This window comes from Schistocerca americana, chromosome 10 (assembly GCF_021461395.2).
Source record: "Schistocerca americana isolate TAMUIC-IGC-003095 chromosome 10, iqSchAmer2.1, whole genome shotgun sequence".
Lineage (NCBI taxonomy): Eukaryota > Metazoa > Arthropoda > Insecta > Orthoptera > Acrididae > Schistocerca > Schistocerca americana.
The window spans coordinates 89,069,252-89,091,349 of record NC_060128.1 but is presented as its reverse complement, the minus strand read 5'-3'; positions in this window follow the sequence as shown (position 1 = coordinate 89,091,349).

Below are 22,098 nucleotides of genomic sequence, written 5' to 3'. Positions count from 1 at the left end.
TTCACGGACAGGAATGGTTCTGGCAGCATCAACCATAGCCTTAAGTGTCCTGCTGGCCTCCACCATGACGTTTGTTGCCACGTCTGGTGTGACTTTCCTCGTTTTAGTGGGAGGCCGCTCTTGACGCAGGGGCTGGGGCTGTGGCTGTGCCTCGCTACATGCGACAGGCTCTTGCATCTCATGCTATAAAATAAAGAGATAAAAGTGGTGTATTCCCTGCCGCCCACTTTTTCCATTTCACGCAGATCTGCTGCGATGTGGGCGCCAAGGGTACTGTAGCGGTCTTCACGGACAGGAATGGTTCTGGCAGCATCAACCGTAGCCTTAAGTGTCCTGCTGGCCTCCACCATGACGTTTGTTGCCACGTCTGGTGTGACTTTCCTCGTTTTAGTGGGAGGCCGCTCTTGACGCAGGGGCTGGGGCTGTGGCTGTTCCTCGCTACATGCGACAGGCTCTTGCATCTCATGCTATAAAATAAAGAGATAAAAGTGGTGTATTCCCTGCCGCCCACTTTTTCCATTTCACGCAGATCTGCTGCGATGTGGGCGCCAAGGGTACTGTAGCGGTCTTCACGGACAGGAATGGTTCTGGCAGCATCAACCATAGCCTTAAGTGTCCTGCTGGCCTCCACCATGACGTTTGTTGCCACGTCTGGTGTGACTTTCCTCGTTTTAGTGGGAGGCCGCTCTTGACGCAGGGGCTGGGGCTGTGGCTGTTCCTCGCTACATGCGACAGGCTCTTGCATCTCATGCTATAAAATAAAGAGATAAAAGCCATTAGTTACGTACTTCCTTGCACATACATAAATCTTATTTATTTACAGGTACCCACAAGCAGAGGAGAGTGGGAGCAAATTGCAGAGGATTTCGAGAAGTGGAACTGTTATACGAGGGCAGTTCAATAAGTAATGCAACACATTTTTTTTCTGAAACAGGGGTTGTTTTATTCAGCATTGAAATACACCAGGTTATTCCCCAATCTTTTAGCTACACAACACTATTTTTCAACGTTATCTCCATTCAATGCTACGGCCTTACGCCACCTTGAAATGAGGGCCTGTATGCCTGCACGGTACCATTCCACTGGTCGATGTCGGAGCCAACGTCGTACTGCATCAATAACTTCTTCATCATCCGCGTAGTGCCTCCCACGGATTGCGTCCTTCATTGGGCCAAACATGTGGAAATCCGACGGTGCGAGATCGGGGCTGTAGGGTGCATGAGGAAGAACAGTCCACTGAAGTTTTGCGAGCTCCTCTCGGGTGCGAAGACTTGTGTGAGGTCTTGCGTTGTCATGAAGAAGGAGAAGTTCGTTCAGATTTTTGTGCCTACGAACACGCTGAAGTCGCTTCTTCAATTTCTGAAGAGTAGCACAATACACTTCAGAGTTGATCGTTTGACCGTGGGGAAGGACATCGAACAGAATAACCCCTTCAGCGTCCCAGAAGACTGTAACAATGACTTTACCGGCTGAGGGTATGGCTTTAAACTTTTTCTTGGTAGGGGAGTGGGTGTGGCGCCACTCCATTGATTGCCGTTTTGTTTCAGGTTCGAAGTGATGAACCCATGTTTCATCGCCTGTAACAATCTTTGACAAGAAGTTGTCACCCTCAGCCACATGACGAGCAAGCAATTCCGCACAGATGGTTCTCCTTTGCTCTTTATGGTGTTCGGTTAGACAACGAGGGACCCAGCGGGAACAAACCTTTGAATATCCCAACTGGTGAACAATTGTGACAGCACTACCAACAGAGATGTCAAGTTCAGCACTGAGTTGTTTGATGGTGATCCGTCGATCATCTCGAACGAGTGTGTTCGCACGCTCCGCCATTGCAGGAGTCACAGCTGTGCACGGCCGGCCCGCACGCGGGAGATCAGACAGTCTTGCTTGACCTTGCGGCGATGATGACACACGCTTTGCACAACGTCTCACCGTGCTTTTGTCCACTGCCAGATCACCGTAGACATTCTGCAAGCGGCTATGAATATCTGAGATGCCCTGGTTTTCCGCCAAAAGAAACTCGATCACTGCCCGTTGTTTGCAACGCACATCCGTTACAGACGTCATTTTAACAGCTCCGTACAGCGCTGCCACCTGTCGGAAGTCAATGAAACTATACGAGACGAAGCGGGAATGTTTGAAAATATTCCACAAGAAATTTCCGGTTTTTTCAACCAAAATTGGCTGAGAAAAAAAAAAAATGTGTTGCATTACTTATTGAACTGCCCTCGTAACACTAGAGGAGCAATGGACGGAAAGCACATTCGTATTAGATGTCCTCAAGCTAGTGGATCTCACTTTTTCAATTATAAATCCTTCAACAGTATCATTTTATTTGCCATGGTAGACGCTTCCTACAAATTTTTGTATGTAGATGTAGGAACTAATGGGCGTGTTGGTGATGCTGGAGTGCTTTCAAAAAGCAAACTACGTGAGTGTCTCATTGACCGATCTATGCTCAACATTCCTGAAGGCAGGAAGCTTGGGAACACAAACATTACTACTCCAATGGTAGTACTGGCAGATGACGCTTTTCCTCTGAGTTATAACATTATGAAGCCATACCCCTTAAAAGGAATCACAAAAGAAGAAAAGGTTTTCAATTACAGACTGTCACGAGGAAGAAGATTAGTGGAGAGCAGCTTTGGCATTCTTGCAAGTCGTTTCAGGATTTTTCTTACTACCATTAATCTGCCTCCTGAAAAAGTTACCACAATTACACTGGCTGCCTGCACATTGCACAACTTGTTAACTGAGAGAAGAAAACACTTGTACACTCGTCAGGAAACAGTGTCTGCCGTAGTAGGAGACTGCACTTATCTTGAGACACAAAGCACTGAGGACCTAGAGTGAATGGAACTAGTAGCTTGCCAAGCTGCTTCTGGACGTCCAGTACACGGGAGAGCAGTTAGACAATATTTCAGCCGTCTTTATTCATCAAAAAATGAATAACACATACATTTTATAACATGGCACAATGTTATGCAGGTGTTAGTAACACGCCAATGTCCACCACCGAAGTGGGGACTTACAGGGCGAACACCAAGTTAAAAAAGCGTATGTATAAATAGGAAGGAAAGGAACCAAACACAAACGTAAAGAAGAAGAGAAAAGAGCAAAGAACAAAGACGGTTATTCCTCCTGTTGACAGGCCCCAGGAGTCAAGGCGAAGAGATAACCAGCAGCCTATCCGACGCCGGCTCGTTCCATCGGGCGTGGCGCCGTCATGTGTTCAAAGACCCGATAGCTCGTCCAGCAGCTCTGCAGTACCCTTGTGCTTAGTACCGCCAGTTCACGGGGTCGAAATCCAAGTGCAGAAAGGTCCGACGCTGGAGACCATACACCCCTCCAATTCAATGTTGCGGTGGACACAGTAACCTCCTCGACGTCTCGGTGCAGGTTGGAGATGGCACGCCGGATGGACGGCGTGTCATAGTAGGCCGCCTTCTGTGAGTGACACCAGTCGAGCCGGAGATGGTCTCCGACTACCTGGGCGTCGATCACGCGGGCGATGCCGTCTTTAACTGCCACCACGTCAGGCTTGCGGATTCCCTCAGGTGTCCGGAGGTGGGGCTCCACCGAGACGTTGAAGCCCCTCTGCAGGAGTCACGAGCGACATAACGCACGATCGCGTCATGTCGTTTAACTCGGGACCCGTGCGTCCTGAAGCAAGCCTGTAGTACGTGGTTGGCGGTCTGCACGGCCTGGCAGCCCGCGCGACATCTGGTGTCTGCCTCCCGCCCCCGACTGCGCCGTGCCCTTGTCGGGAAGGCGTTGATGCGGGCGCGGAGGGCGTCGATGTAGTTACGCCCAGATATAGTCTGTCTGTAAACTGAAGAGCGAGCAAGCGAGTCCCCACTCTGCCTACCCTGCTACGTCACAGGGCGCTTCTACAGGCTGTTTCACAACGTAGTACCGGCCCTGCGGCGGTGCGCGCTTCATATCTGTGGCGACGCCGCGTACAGATACGTCCCGGCTGTGTTTATTTTTAGACAAATGCATTAAGAGTATAAGGAAAACAAAAGACGATAGCTTCTTCGAAACAAAACATTATAGAGTAAATAATATTAACATAAGAACGGAAGTCAGTATTCTACTACAAACATAGAACCGAATGCCTCTTCATGTGAATGTATGTTCCTCTATTCGTAAGACGAACCAGATATAGTGCAATCAACCTGTAGAATTTAAGGCTTGTTCTTACTAAAATGTAGAAGTTTTCTTTAAAGGGTCTGCATTGGAACTTAACAATTCTTGCAACACGAAGAGTGTTTAAACAGTAAGCAGAAATTTATAATTCCGTGTTTTGTATTAGTTCGGTTTGCACTGCTTTTTTTGCCACTCTCTTCGTAAACATGTCTGAAAAGTATCTGTGCAATGTTTTGCATATTGGGTATTTACCCAGTTCTCAGTTGTCAAATGGTTCAAATGGCTCTGAGCACTATGGGACTCAACATCTTAGGTCATAAGTCCCCTAGAACTTAGAACCACTTAAACCTAACTAACCTAAGGACATCACACACACCCATGCCCGAGGCAGGATTCGAACCTGCGACCGTAGCAGTCCCGCGGTTCCGAACTGCAGCGCCAGAACCGCTAGACCACCGCGGCCGGCTCTCAGTTGTCAAAAAAGTTATATGTGTTTTGGTAGCATCAACTATTATTTGTTTTGTATAAAAATAGATTAGAGAATCTGTACTAAATTTTGTTATAAGAATGGAATAAAGTGTATCAAATTTTTAGGAATGTTAAATATTGCTTTTGGTGAGTCTCTTATGAGTAAACCCAGAACACACAAGTGGTATAAACATTTCAAAGCAGGCCTTAAAGGACAGCAGTTTTACAAGAATGGGTGAGATTAAAAATGCAGTCAAAAGGCCTATGAACTATCCCGAGGAAATAATTCCTAAAGTGTTTTGGGAATTGGAAAAAGCACTGGCATAAGTGTATAGCATGTACTGGGGAATATTTTGAATAGGATAACATTGTTGTAGATTAACAAGTAAAGTTCTTACCAAAAAATAAAAATTAATATGTGAACGCACCTTGTATGTCAAGCTTTTTACATAGAAGTCCAGAATCGGTATACGTGTCTCGAAAGAAATTTCAGTAGTGTTTAGATTAGCTATTGCACACATGTTTTAAGCAATATTCCTTAGAATCATGTGAATAGTAACCGAGATAGAGTTTTAGTGACAGAGTATATTCAAATGCTGCTGTTCTCTAGGCATTAAATGTATTACGTGATTGAATCACGTTCTGCTAGCGAAACGTTAATTGATTTTACCATGAAGCTCTCAAGTTATTCCTGGTTTTGTACAACAAGTGATAATGGTATTTATTGCTTTGGACAACATTTGACTGTATTTATCTTGGAAAATCTTTTACTACCATGTACTACATTTCTACCAAAAGAAATTTCATAGTGTATGAGCAGAGTCAGGCTTGAAAGAACACACAACATATTTTTCAAAAAAATATTCATTGCCTGTTTACATACATCGTATTTTAGAGGTCATCATCAACATTGTCACTATTATTACTGTCGTCGTCGTCGTCGTCCTCGTCGTCATCACTTTCTAAATTAATAACTATAGCGTCTTTATGTCTTCCATAACCCCATCCTTAACCCAATATTCTCTTTCAAGTTTCTCCACATGGAGGCAGTATGCACTCCAGTCATCTTGACTTATCGTTTCAAAACCTGTAACAATTGGGACAAGTTTTTGTATACGCTCTCTTTCGGTTACGGCAAAATTTAGTTCGGAATAAAACATGGAAGCTCAGAAAATGTCTACATACCTTCTTTCACCAACTGCAGCAACTTCGTCATGCAAATATCTCCAAGAATATTTCGTCCTCTGACGAAATTCTTGAGCTTTGCCCACGCCATTTCAATTGGATTTAAGTCACAGTTGTATGGTGGAAGTCGCAGCACAGTGTGTCCATGGGCTTCAATTTCAAATACTTTGTCTTCCGGCTTATGTTGTTTAATTAAATCAAATAATTTTGTTTTTCTCATTGTCAACTCAGCTTCCACCTTATTTTTTAATAACCATTCAATCATTTCGCTTTTATTCGAGGACCTAGTTGGAGCTTTGTTGTGTTCCTTGTTGTGATATGAAGCGTTGTCCATAACAATAACACAGTTCGGTGGCAGATTCGGAATCACTTTATTCGATATCCAATTAGAAAAATTTTCGTAGTTCATTTGCCCATGGTAGTCTCCTGTTGCACAACCCGCTTTATAAACCAACTGTGCGTTGGGTAAGAACCCATCTTTTGATCCAATATTCACCACTGTAATCCTATTGCTTCCGCTAACATTGTCCATAATGCCCTCAACGCCAGGGCCCTGCCAACATTTTCTGTAAGTAATGTTATTGTCCACCCAAGTTTCATCAATATAAAAGAATTTTCTGCCTAGCTCCCTTAATTTCCTCACTTGGATCAGATACTTACATCGCCAGTCAATTATATCCGTTCTTTCTACGAGAATCTTTCGTTTACTTACAGATCTTTTCCAGGTAAATCCCATTTCACGCAATGTCTTGTGTAAAACATCTTTCTGCCAAGGAAAATGTATTTTTTGTTTCACGGCATTAAGCAATTTCCGTAATGTCGGCACTATTTTTTGGTTTATGTAAAAGTCCTCCATCGTTTGTCGAATGACTGATTTTGTGAAACTGTCTATGACGATGGGTTTCCTCCCTAAATTATCAGTTTTCCTTCGCGGCGATTCCAGTAAACCATGCGGCTTGTTTTCACGTTCCTTCCTTATGCGTCCTATAGTGGCGAGGCTGACGTTTGCATAAACTGCAGCCCTTTGATTGGGGCTGTTAATGTTAACCAACAGTTCTTTTTGTGTTGCCTCCTTAACACACGCTGTAATAACGTTAGAGACGATCGAACGCTCGTTACTCCGCAAATACCTCCTCTTCTTCGTATTCCGCACATTTTCTTGCAATGCAGGGCGATTATCCATCACTTCGGGATACCGGAAGGTTTCACCCACACGCAGGGCAGGCACGGTGGTGTTGCCTGCCTTGAAGGTAACGTCTGCGTCTACCTTCACCTTCTTGTCGCATCCAGACGCGACCAAGGCGAGGGTGAAACACTTGCCGGGCGTTGATCTGCAGCCCCAGGTGTGCGAGGGCTGCGTCGATGAGGGACTGCAAGCCCCTCGCGGTGGATGCGAACAGCAAGACGTCATCTGCAAAGGCCGCAGCGTTGACTCTGCGACCAAGAATCCGAGCTCGGATGTGGGAGGGAAGTTGACTCAAGACATAATCCACCGCAAAATTGAAGAGGAGGGGGGAGAGGGGATCGCCCTGACGTACGTCCCTTGACAGCTGCACAGACACTCCCACGCCGGCGCCGCCCGCTATCACCGTCGCGCTGCCCTCGTAGCACCTCTCGACTTTAAGACATTTTACAATGGCGCTGGGAAGGTGCCCTGGCAAGATAATCACATTTAGTTACGTAAAATGTAAACAAATGTACATACCTCAAACATTTCTTCGAACGTCGGTGTGGCATGTTCACTTTCACTTTCCGTGCTCTCTATATTGCACACTCTCTCGTCCGCCTCTGTTGCCCGGTCGAGAAATTTGAGCATTTGGAACCAGCACACTTGTGGTGTATACGCCGCCTGCGCACTGGCTCCGCTTTTGCTTTTATGCATCTGCAATATTAGTAATGAAAATAATTTAAACTACTTGTAGGTTACGCAAACATTATTGTATGCTTCAAGTCGCTGCAGTGAACAAATTAATGCAAATCATTTGTATGACATGTAAACTTTACTTGCATAAATAAATATAAATGAATATGTCAATACGTACTTTTGCTTTCTCGTACGAGTAGCTGGTGCGGAGGCTATTTATCTTCCTCTTGATATCCTCAGCCGTCCATCCAGGCCGTATGTCACGGTTAATAATCTCTGCTATATTTTTGTAACTCTCCAATCTTCTTGATCTATTTTTATAATCAGGGCGCCTCACATTGTAAAGCGCCTCATCCGCTTCATACATTTCAATTAATTTTGTGGTAGATGCTGCACACCAATTGTATTTTGCAGCCATGTTTACAAACACTAAAGATGACAGAACGCTCCAGCCTAAGGACGGTACGTATACGTCCGCAATGTGTTCCAAAAGCCCCATATAATATCTACTGATTTCATTCTTGAAACATCAATAATGTAATGTAATAAATATTTTGCCCTATGTCTGCCCTGAGAGTGACAGCCAGCACGCTAGGGGAAAGAGTGCTGTTGTCTGGTTGTGACGAGGTCCAGGACTAGTCATTGATGTCTTTAAAGGACCGGAATGTGGCTTTATCCACGTTTTTATGATTTTTTAAATAATAAAAAAAGAATGATTATTATTGACCGTGGAATAATAACATTGGATTATTTTTTTTCACAGTAAATAAAGTGAATTTATTATTAATTTCAGAATTTTTCTACAGTGTTTGTCATATTTGAGTAAAAACGATTATACCATTTTACAGACACAGGATTCCTTTTCAGTTAAAAAAATATGACATTTGTTCAAATAGTTGTATTTACATGATTCATGAGTATTATGCAACTAAAGCAGAGGTATCAAGAGCTAATTACACTATCTTAAGAGGTAAATAATATCGCTAGTGAAGTTCCACTGGAAAGACCTTTTTTAACTAAAGGCAGACGTATTCTTTTTTTACTTCAACTTAGTGGCTCTTAAACATGTTCCACTACAACGACCAATTGAAAATATATTTTCATTCAAGTAAGATAGTCTAAACCTTCCAATGTGCGATAAGCATACATTTTTCACCTAAGGCCTACTAACTCCACAATCGGCAATCCATTCGACTCGTCTTTCATGAGACCGATAACTTTCTTGTTTTGTGGCACAATACCGTAAGGATTATTGACCGCATAAGAAGACGTGTCGAATTCATAGCTGTGGTACCTAATTACTTCGTATCACCCAGTAGATGAAGCAATCTGTATCAGTATAAAGTAATTTAGGATCTATGAAATGAGTTTTCGCGAACTCATAATGAAAGTGGTACATAAGGAGTTTGGATAGGTCTAGTATGCACATCCCCACATAGATAGGTTTAGTGAACTCTACTGCAGTTTTCGACATCTCCACAGCAATAAAGTTCTTATTGAAAATTATGACCCGTTTAAAATTTGGTCTGGCAATGCATTTTCTTATGCCTTAACGCTAGTCCCACTGCGTTGTAATAAAAATTTCATGTCGTTCCCTCAAATTCTCCATAGTTTTACGGAAAATTGAATTATTCATTAATTTATAAAAATCCTTCTCAAAGTCACACGACGCGGAGGTTCTCTGTCTTGTGTTCAAATCAATGTACTCCTTCAACCAGAGGATCCAGCTCCATACCCAGTCTGAGGCATTGCTGGAGGTTAAGACAGTGAATGATGTGCCTCTGCTTGTCCCCCAGCGTTGTCATCGGTTTCGGTGTGGAACTTCCTCGCGGAACTAGTTGCTCTGGACACAGCGGCAGATTGGCATGCGCGTCATGCAAACTAATAGGGTATGTGAGTTCTGCCTCCACAAGATACTCTACATCAGAATCGGCGGCCATACCCCGCCCCTCCTGATTTTTCCACCTAATCCCTTGCATTCATCTTCAGACAGCCACCGAAACTCGCCAATCGGCAGGGATTGCTGCATGGCATGCCCGTTTAAATTATTCACATCTAGATACATTATATAACTTGAATCAAGGGATGTGTTAAACCTGTCACCCATCCGTGGATTATTTGCTTTCGCGTGTCTATGAATACATTGGCAGAGCCCCCCTACGGATAACCCGCTCAAAGAAAAGAAGCATGTCAGGATCAGTCAATAATTCGATACTGCACTTCGTTTTCTTCAGCATCGCGTCCCAAGACAAGCCAGGTGCCGTGTAATAAAAGGCAGGGTCCAGAGAATGTGGTCATACATAGACTCCGGAACTTCTCGAAAATGTCCGCAAGCAAGCGCACGTCTGTGTCCATGTAAAGACGTGCGTACTAAATTAGAAATGTTGAATTCCCGCCAGACATTCACAGCATGTTCATACTCTGCATTCGTTATCGTGTCGCCTGTGAGGTTGCTGGAGAATGCAGTTATGTCGGGTAGCCTGGTTTCATCGAGTTTGGCCATACTATTCACATACTCGTATGGAAAGACCCCTTTCCTAGTCACAAGTTGAAACTTTTCCTCGTCGGGAAATGCAGCTCGAGTGATACGCATATCCGCCGGAGGTAGAGTTTCAACAAGTTTATGTAATGGTGCCTGCATAAAACGTAGTGTATCGAGGAAGCGCAGCGCAGTTCTTGGCGTCATTCGTTTGGAGAATGATATATACTTCTCAACGCTCTCAGGTAGGACACTGACATGATTTTTCTCCCAACCGAAATCTGCCAAGTGCTCAACTAGAAAATAAGCATCATACCCACTTAAATTACGAAAGAAAACTGGTATGTGCCTATGTAATTGGTACTCAAATTGCACGCATTGTGAGCAGCGCCACGGAATTTTACCTGTAAGATGACAGTGGTCCCTACGAGGAGTTTCCGCTTTTCTGTCCAACGGCAGTCTACAAATATGACACTCAGTGGCTTTATTATAAAAATCTTCATTCTCCTTCGATTTGGTCATTGGAACGTTGCCTCCGTACAGCTTATCAACTTCCAGTGAACATTTTTCAAGCTCAGAGAGCAACCAAATAGATGGATTATCGCCGACGTAAGATTTGTATCGGTTAAGGTTGGCGTCATATGGCGATACAATTTGGTACGCTGCGGCATAAGGTACGTGTTTTTCTGTAAAGGTAGTGTGGGAGGTCGTAGGATCGCCTTCACACCGGGTCATTGAAGCACACAGGGAAGATATCTTAATGTTGTTGGAATTGTCAGGGCACACTATCTTCATTTGTATGAGGCATGTTATGTAATGATAAAAATGTGAAGTGATTTTCATGTCAGAATGTTCATACTACATTCCTGTGTAGAACTAATCACAACAGATTTGGGCACATGAACATTTAAAATATTTTAATATTAACAGCAAATAGTTGCAGATTAATGGTACCTTCATCCAGAAGTGTTCTCAGGATGTTGTTGGTTTCTTCTGCATTAGGAACTGCCATGGATATGCGGTGTGAGGAACTTGTCTTCTTTGTCGAAAACAGCCTCCTCTGGGGCACAAGTTTCCTCTTGAGACTTCTTTGTGGGCCAATGTAAGAGATACCACTACTGGTGCGAACAGCACCTGCATTAGCCTTCAGTGAAGTCACCATTTTGTTAGCCAGCTGAACTTCAGTAGCTGACATACCAGAAACAATTTCTGAAAACCTAGAAATAATTTTTCTCTTCTCTTCTGCCAATGCTTCTGGGGTGCAGTAATTAGCATTTCCACTTACTTGCTTCAGAATCACTTCTCTCTCATTAATGAAAGACATATCTCCAACATTTGTAGCTATTGCATCGTGTAATCCAGAAACTTCAAAAGGATTTTGTTCCGTACTGTCTAGTTAACAAACATTATGCATGCACACTTTACTGCCAGTGCACACTAATTTACAGTTACAGAGGATATTATTTTCTTCTACAAGGTAAACTTCATGTGATTTAGTGGCTGGTACTTCCCAACCTCTGTCTACCTTCCTAATTGAGTCCTTATTCATCAAAATGCTGAATTTGTGCTTACGGTGAATGTTTTTCATTTTACTTGTTAGCTTTCCTTTCATGTTGACAATGAGCCTGTCAAACAGCTTTGCTGTTACAAGCGACATCAAAGTGGATATACCTTTATCCAAACGTTTCACCTGCTTTGCATTAGCATGTGTATATGTCAATGTGTTATGCATGCTCTCCAGGTGCATGTTTGTGCTGAATCTGGATCGCGTCCTATGACAATATGCCCAACACTTCACATTGTTTTCATAATACGTCTTGAAATAGTGACCAAATTCTGAAGTCTCTGAATTGCTGTTGAGTTTCTGCAAAGCTTCTACCAACGATTCTTGATACACAGTGTCTCTTACCTGCATTAACGACTTAACAAGTTTGTACACCTCGTTTTTCTTGTCCAAACTTATAATTTTGCTCTCCAGGCTGTATCGACATGCCAGGTACAGAAAAGTCTGATTTCAGGAGGTCCCATTGTTTTGTTCCAAGCGGTACTATACAATTCTGCCAGGTCTGTCATGAATACTTTTGGGGAAATCTGTCTAACCTGAGACTTAACACAATTGAAAAATATACTCAAAACATCCGAGTCATTCCTGTAAGATATGAGGAAAGCACATCGAAATCCTTGCCTCATATCATCCAGTACAAGTAATGTTGTAACTTCAAAATCATAGTCATTTAGGCCATTAGTTCCATCGACACAAATAGAACCACTTCCATATTTAACTAATATTTCACCTTGTGCGTTGTTCATCACAATTAATACAAAGTCTTCTTCAGTTCAGGGTACAGATCATTAATTGTTTCTTGAGGCTTATAGAAGAATACACATGGATTGTCACTGTGCTGCACTTCTTGCACCCGAGCTTCAACGCTGATCGCATCATTTGGATGACTGACTGACTTTGAAGACAGGTTATACGTAGCTGCAATATTATGCAACTCCTACATCGTTGTAAGATGCACTCTCTCCAAATTAGAACTCTGCACTGTTTCTTGAATTTTTTGGAGGACAGTAGAAAATATGGACAGGTTCCATCCTGTTCAGTGTTAAGTGCTCGCCAAAACATGTTCACTTAAGGCGAGTGGTGTGGTGGACGCCGTGACGCTGGTAGCCAGGGACTGGTCGCTGCCTACCTGGCGAGCCGGGCCATGTAGGAAGCGGAGCGTGTACGTCACCTGCACTATGCAGTTCGTGGTGTGAGCATCTCGAGGATTTGTACTGAGTGAGTTGGGACACACCTGCATGACCGTAATGCTTGAAATAGAGTCCTTTTCCCACCTTGTGACTTAGCGTAGTACAAGTGAAGAGATTTTAATAATTTAGCGGCGGAAGCATAGGTGACCACAAAAATTCAAACTTGGTCGACTTAGGTTAGTGGATGTGGCCCAATTGGCCATCTTTAATTACGTGATGGAGGTGGGGCAGATGTCAAATAACCCAGTTGGACACGTACTTGATGTAAAAAATAATAATAATAATAATAATAATAATAATAATCCAAGTAGCCTTTGAAGCGCAGGCAAATGGTATCTCCGACAATTTCTTTCCGGACATAACCGGTGAATTTCTGGAGCACAGACAGTACTTAATCCAGATCGCATTTGCCCTTGTTGTATAAACTGATCAGGGCATCCATAGTTGCCAGCTTCATGTTGTTCTTAACTGGCTGGGCAACCTTCCTTGGTGTCACCTTAGGGGTCTTCTTCTCGGTATTCGGCGCTGGCCGTACTTTCTGGTAATAGTAGGCCTTGTTGTTGGTGTATCTCATTTCTTCATCCATCCAATAGATGATGTAATGCATAGTTTCACGGTAGAAACCTGCATTTGTCCCTTTCAGCGTTGATGGCTGACACCAGAACTTTCCGATGACGCCAATGTCACCATTCTTAAGCACCTTGACCAACAAGGTGTTTCCAGTTGACCATGTCTTTAATTTGGCCAACACCTCCTTCTTTGCCCATTTATTGGCACGGGCACGGTTCAACAGAGATTCAAATGTCTCTGGTTTGACATCATGGGCAGCCCGTTTCTGATACTTCTTGATCTGGGCAGCTGTGTTGATCTTTTTTGGCATTGGCTTTTTGTCTGCCAATACCACTTCTGTCTCCTTCTCCTCCTCCTCCTTGGGCATTTCTGTCGTAGTCGGGGTGGTGGATGATGTCTTCGGGACCACATCCTGTGCCGCTCTTGAGTGCAGCCGGGATAGGTCAACCGAGACGCATGGGAGAGTCGGGAAGCTGTCATCGACAGTCTTACCCTCCTCAATCCTCACTATCATCTCTGAGTCCATTGGCAAACTTTATTTTACTTTAATGAGGTAAGTAGATATTGTCGCTACTGCTTACTTCTACTACCTCTGTCGCCCTTGACTAGCTTTTAAAACACCAGGTAACCTGCTTACGTGCAGGCCGCTAAATCGCTTCAGGGCAACCTCGGAACACCAATCTATTGTTCCTCAAACCTCTCGCACATTGCTCTAAGTACACCGCGTCCAATAACGCAACCTCAGAACAGCTGTACCGTTACCCGAAAATTCCTAAATGCAATGTAACATATATCGCACAGTTAAAAGGAAGTCGCGCTTGATCAAGGTCCGCGTCACTTTCCATTTTTAACCAGACATAACGTCTGAGACAAGAAAGAGAGAAATAATAATAATAATAATAAAGAGAAGCCCACCATTACCTGTTCATTTTTTTCTGGGGGTTAGGTTAGTGGACATAGCACAATTGGCCTATTTTCCCGCCAAAAACAGCCATCTTGGATGACGTCGTGGGCTGTTGCCAAGTCTACACACCGCCTTCTTGGATTACCATCGCCGCCATCTTGAATAAATTTGGCAACACTGCAGAGTGGCGTGACACATACTTAGTCCCACTATTATTATTATTATTATTATTATTATTATTATTATCTTCTTTCCTTTCTCAGACCTTAGGTCTGGTTCGAAATGGAAAGTGACGCGGACCTTGATCAAGCGTCACTTCCTTTTAACTGTACGGTATATGTTACATTGCGTTTAGGAACTTTTGGGTAATTGAACGTGTATCAATATGAACGTGTATCAATAATTGCAAATTTCTGTAGTTGTATATATAAGTTTGGATGTAGCTGTATTGTGGTGATGTACTGGTGGATATTGCGTGGTATGACTCCTGTAGTTGAAAGTATAATTATTATTATTATTATTCTTGAATTCGTATGAACTGTACTCAAGCTTTTCACACCGCATCTCTCACTTTATCTTCTACTAATGATATATTTCGTTTCTAATATATGCATCAAATTCAATCGCATAGAAGCGCAAGATCAAAAGGTCAAGTTAATTGTATTTTCTTACACACATGTATCCCCAAACTACTCTCATTATATTAAAACTCAAACATCATTCTACACATATACAGGATATACATAATATAAATTTTATAAATCATAAAAATTTAACTTATCAAATACATCCATTTTAAGTCAAAATTATAAACCCGCATTCTAACATCACTTAAGCCCTATCCTTTGCGTCGAACGAGACAGGCTCGTCGTCAAGCTACCGCCATGCAACACACATAAATAAAAACAAATATAAAATAATTAATCAATTTTTATTATTTCATAAAGAAATTGTACATCATTTTCGTGTTCTTGTTCGCCTTGCTCCTCCTCAGAGTACTCCCCCGGAAGGAGGTACCACCGGAAGCGATGGTTACGTACATCTATTCAAACATAAATAAATTAATACTATGTAAACTACAATCAACTCACCCCATTCCAACACACACACACACACACACACACACACAATCAGCATTTATAATAGCATTTTTTCTATTCATTATCTGGCCCTGCCTTGGATCACAGACCACCGTGGTTGGTTAATGTTGGATTTAACCGGGCGTTGTACTACCGGCCCGTAGATACATAGGTCCCTGGGCAACGAACCATACATTCTGCTTCCCATTGAACTCCTCCAGGACACAGATACTTCATATTGAGGGTTTCTAATGATGTCAAATCTTTCCCCAAATAGATAAAATGACTTTCTGGTCCCAATTTTGATTTTATCTCTCTTCTCTTCCAAATAGGTAATGGTTGTCAACTTAAAATTTTTCTCTGGATCATAAGGCACTATTTGGTATCCGTACAACAAATTTTGTATTAAGTTCAGAACACTACACGATTCTCTGCCCAGATTTCGGTTCCATTTATCTCGTATTTTTTGCTTTCGTCATTGAATATAAAATAACCATCTCTTGCCAGCAAGTATATTTTTGTTCCTGCTACATTAAAAACCAAGCGTACCTCTTTACTATCTCTAAGCTCTGCCCAACAAAACACATACAAGAAAGCAAAATACTCGGTACACCACTGCCCCTTTTGAAGTAGACTGATTAATAAAGCTCTCGCTGTTCTGCAGATGGAACGAAAATTAGTCGGGGAATGTTGCTTGAAGTAATTGTTTTTCCAGCAGAAAATTCCTTTTAGCACCTCCTCCTTAAATAGACTTGATTTCTCCAAAAAATAATATATTCTCTGCCTTAAGCACAAAGATGGCGTATCTATTTCAGACCCTTAAACTGTAAAACCCCGTACACACCTAGCAACGAAGTTGCGGGACTTCGTATGGGGACAGTCGTGATACAATGTCTCGAGACTGTCGCTAAACATTGTCACGTGTCCATGTGTACGAAACCAGTTGCCATACAGAAATCAGAATGCGATGTCACAAGAAATAACTGTTTGTGCTGTTCATCTCTGTTTAAGTAATTTAATGCTGTTAAGAAGCAAAAAGTAAACCTAAACGGTACTGGATGAGGAATTTATTTTCTGGTGGAGTTTCTACAGCTTTGAAACTTCTTGAAAAACTGAAGCTAGAAGATGGCATTGGTTTCAGAAATTTTGTGAAAATGAGCCCTACCAATTTCGAAACCCTTCTGCAAATGGTTGGATAAAAGATTTTGAAAGAAAACACTGTATTTAGGGAAATCATTCCAGCCTCAGTCAGTTTAGCTATCACCCTCCGGTTCCTTGCTAGCTGCGAATCATTTTCCAGCTTGATGTACACCTTTAGAGTGTCAAAACAATCAATTTCAAGTACAGTTCCAGAAGTCTGTGAAGCCATAATTACTTTGCTGAAAGGGTTTGTAAAGGTAAGCAGTAATTCAATTTTTATTTATTACATGTTTTATTTTAAGAATGAATTAATTACAGGTATACAATTTTATTTTTTAAATTACAATGATTTGAAATTTAAAAAAAAAAGAAAAAAAAACACCTCTAGGGTTTGGTCTTCTCTGGTCCCTTCATTTTGAGGAGGAGGTTCCAGATCTTGCGAAGATGTTGAGGGGTGTAAAGGAAGAGTCTGAAGAGTACGAGTTTTGGCCGTCTGTACTATGGGATATTGATGGTGAAGAATGGAATGGAGGTGGAATTGTTTGAAGTAGGCTTAACTGGTTTGAACTGACTGGGGTGAATATCGTATCATACTGTACATTCCTGTTTCCAATTTTTAGAATATGTCATAAATTTCACACTGGGCTAAGGAAATTTTCATGCGACTTCTACCGCAGTTTCTTAATTTATTAGCAACATTCTCTCCGTAAACCACAAATTTATCTCGGCTCCTAACAGCCTCTGTTAAAGATTTCATGCAGCTTACTGCATCCCTTGCAATATCAACATGATATGCATTCTTCCTCCTTTTGGGTATCGGTGGCCTTCTGAATTCTTCTTTTGGTGGAGTGGACTGTCGTTCATGATATCGCTCTTCTTCTGTTCCGTTGTCGTTATCCTCCTAGGGAAAAACCAACAATTTCATTGAACTTAACTTTGTTTAACAGCTGTTACTTGTATTTATTGCTTTAATGTTATTGTATTTTGTTTAATATTTCAGATGCCAGAATCTAACTCCGAATGGACAGCAATGGCAGAACAATTCGTAACGAGATGGAACTTTCCTCAGTGTTTAGGTAGTATAGACGGCAAACACATACAGATAGTGGCCCCAGAAAACAGTGGCAGCATGTATTTCAATTATAAAGGAAACTTTAGTATTGTGCTTCTTGGAGTAGGTGATGCCAATTATAACTTTATATATGCTCATGTGGGATGTCAGGGCTGAATATCGGATGGTGGTGTCTTAAAATTTACATCTTTGTACAAGAAAATGGTGCAAAAGAAACTAAATATCCCCCCCTCGCACACACGTACAGACTGCGAAATGCCGCCCGTTTTGACGGTTAACCTGAGACTCGAGACTTTTGTATAGCGACAGTCTCGCAACACGAGAAAATGTCCCGGAACAACACTGAGACCTGTCTCGGGACACGTGTTTCACTACTTTTGTTGCTAGGTGTGTACGCGGCTTAAGCTGCACGTAGTAAACAAGATAGTCAAAGTAATAGCCCGTCCTCCACAATTATCTTTGCACAATGGGGTCATTATCTCTAGTAATGACGCCTGATGAAATTTTAGAAGCTTATCACAAAGCATGGAAACCTACCCAGATAGCACAGTAAACCGGTTTCAAACTTGTTTCCAGATGTAAAGTTAAAGTATATAAGCTTAATCAAAGCTGGAATATTCAGGCCTGTTAGTTGGATTCAAGCTTGAAACAAAGTTGGCAGAGTTCAAACTCTATTTCAAGCTTGACTTACCAAGTTTGGCTCCTGCTGTATCTACACACGTGGAATACAGCCTGGTATTTACAGCTTGTTTTAAGCTATTGTAATTATTAATCTGAATTTATTGAACCTAATTAATTAAATGACTATTGGAATGGAAATGGTGTGAAAAAAATTATCAAGACATGTATGTTTAAAAATTTTTATTTTCAAAATGTTTAAAATTGTTTTATTTTAAAATTTAATTATCCTGAAGCCCCTCCGGCCCCGGCACACAGACCAGAGCAGGATCAAATATCGCTGACTTCTGCCGGTATAATGATCCTGTAAAAGGTAAAAGAAAATGTTAGCCGTACCTAAACATAAAAAACGTAAAAAGTTGAAACTGATCAACCTAAATATAATTTATGCCCCAGATTAGCAAAATAACTTCAAACTCACTCATGTAGTAAGAATCATTAACGAGTATAAAAGTAACTGAGTAAGCAGCTGCTTCTGGTGACTTCATTCCAAAGAGTTTTTAAAGTAATTTGAAATAACTTTTTGTTTGAAATTTTTAAAGTAAAGATGACATTTGGGTAATTTTGCGATGACTTCATGAAGAAGCCACACATCACTATTTCTAACAGTTTCAGGGCCATTTAATCTGAATTATAAAGAAACAATTACTTGGAATCATATATAACTCATACTGTAAGCTTATAAGGAAACTACTGTTTGGAAAGATGTAGACGTTTTATTCTATCCAAAAGTATTTTTTGGTGAGTAAAACTGAATCAAAATGAAATAAAAGATGAAATAGAAATGAATTTAAGAAATTACCAGTTCAGTGGAACTGAAATGTAAAAGAACAAAAAATGTTCTCCTTTTCATATTTTAATATTGCCTTTTATTAGATTTCAGCCACATTACAAATAACAATAAAAGTAAGAAGTACCAGTAGGCCTTGCAGTATTATTTCTCCTAGGGAACAACAAAATTAAGAGCCATCACCGATTGTAATTTAGTGTGGTCTTATCATGGGGTTTGACTTCTGTTTTTTTGACTGTTGAAGCCAGTGTCCTGTATTGGTTTTAAACTGTTCTTCGGTTGTCGGAGGAAATATTTTTCTGACTGAACCTGAAAACATAAATCAGTTTATCATTAAAAGTAGTGGAAAGTGTTAGAGATTTACACTGGAACAAAAATTACTTTTACAATTGAAATTATAAAGCCACTGTATCAGGCCAGCCTGTAAACTATTGATTTTCACCAACATTGTGAAAATGCTCTTCTCAAATAAGCTATTATTTCTCTAAACCCTGTAAACATCTGATTAATAACAGCCAACCCATTCAGCATCAATGAAACATAACTACTTCCTGATAATAATAAAAATATGAATTATCAGTTGTTTTCTTAACTTAAATGAAATATCAAAATAATATGATCAAATCAAAACAAATTTTTCTCTATAAGATAAACTTTTAAGGACAGTGGGGTGGATGCACAAGGTCGAATCTGACCAAATTTCACAAAATCATCCCAATGCTAAGCTATATTCTTCCCGCAAATTTAATTCTGTTGGGGCCTATATTAAGGTATTATTTATCTTTTTTGGGAAGGTTATATGGATGGTGTTATGCATCACTAGTTGAAGCACCGTATGTCACATGTGAGACAATGGAACCTCTAAAGTCTGCATTCCCTTAAAATATACGTATTTAATAATGTTTCTCAACTTTTTGTACCGAAGAAGGGTTAGTGTTCTTTATCTTAGTAGAAAAATCTCACCGCAAGTACCTACTTAACACTATTAAATGCGCTCACATCAGAAATGTTAAGTAATGGCGCTTGGTCTCATGATGCATAACACTGTCCATATATTTGTGTTTATATATTAGTGTTTAAAAGATTTTGAAGTAACAAATTTGAAGTTAGCATTTGGAAAAAATGCGCACGATATATAAACCAAACCAGCATACTTTTGGCAAATTTTTAAGTCTTTGCTTACTTTGAATTGCTGCACAAAGCAAGGTTGAACAGAAAGCTCTTTTCTTTTTCTTTTCTTTTCTTTTCTTTCGTCTTCTCTTTTGGAGGCCTTCCTGTATATGAAAACTTCATTCCTATCCCTGACGTCAGGCATCATTTCATACAATTGAACATTAAAAATTTTGCATCTTTACCACCAAGGGTTGCAAGTAAATTCACCTGTGAAAAAATAAATTTTCTTGATGAAGCTGTTATATCATCAAGATTCTTCATGAAACAAAAGTGTGTCATACTAACGGGAAGAAATTTCATATTAGCGCAGTTAAAGAGCAGCTAAAACTATGTAAATAAAAAAGACTGACATCTATGTAGTGACTGGTTCTTGATATACTTTTTCCCATTCACCATGTCATTACTATTTGTATTCACAAAGAACCTTTTCACACTTCACACATATACAGACACAAGCAGACATATTTAAAGACCAAGAACTTTTCATATGAGAATACAATTGAGAGAACACAAGACAATTCTTTACAATGGCAATGAAATGGGAGCAAGAGAAAACATCAGTTTTTACAATTCACACAAATACAAAATATATATAAATAAAATTCACAAAATAAGTGTTACATAGGCAAGAAAACATTCTTTCACAACTCAGTTTTCATCTTCCTCTGAGGGACCAAGGAAATATTTGTGTGTGTTGGGAATATTGATTTGTTTGATGTCCCCTTTAATTAGCAATGTCAGATTCTCAACAGATCTCCATTCAACGGTACCCATTTGGAGGGCATTTGAGGCTGAACTAATACGCTTAAGAACTTCCCGGGAGACACTTTGAAGGTCATCCAGTGATCTCACTCCAACTGAGGTACCCATGCCTTTCCCTATTGCATCGTAGAATCCCTGACTGAACAATTGGGTACGCTTTCCGCTGAATACTCCTTGGAATGAAAGCTGTGTGTAGGAGGCGCTAAGAAGACCAGATATATTTGCAGACGCCAACTTTGAATAGTACCTTTGCTTGATAGGTTGAAATGATACCTTTTTTGTTGAGCTTCCCATGCCTCGAAAACAATTCCCCAATTGAGAGCGGGTATTCCATGACCCAAAGTTAGTGATTTCCTTCAAAAGGTTTAAGTCCTCTTTGAAGGTACCAAACATACTATGGTACAAGATCTGTTTGGCCTGAGAATCTGACCTTTCACCATGCATTTTAAATGGACCTATCTCACACATCATCTTATATAAGGCAAACGCACCATCTCCTGAAAAATTCACCAACTTGAGCTGGTCTAAACTTGGACATCCTATAGGATCTTGCTCAGTCACTCCGTTACTGAAAGCTGCAGTAAACAACAAAACAGGAAAGAAGATCCTATGAGCGTTCCTGCTGCCAACCATAAGAAGTGTGTCTGCAAGAGGGGTAATCACTGATGCGCACTCGTGAGCTGATTTTCCTTTGAGAACCTGGACGAGGTCTTTAATATATGGAATATGCCCCATTGACCTGACACACGCAGCTTCCCATTTTTGTCTATAAACACCCTCTGTTCTAAGGAAACACAGTAGAGTTGTTAATGGTCCAAGACTTTGAGCCATGCTTGCTCTCTTCTCTGGCGGAAAACCAATTCCCTCCAACAGAATATGATGATTAGGCATTATTCCATAATGACTCACTTTAAACCTTGTTTCTTGTCCACTCAACTCCTTTTTCACTGTCATTTCGTCATGTCCCAACCTTAATTCTTGAAGCCTATACCCTAATCCTACAAAAAAGTCAATATATGGCCCTGCCATTC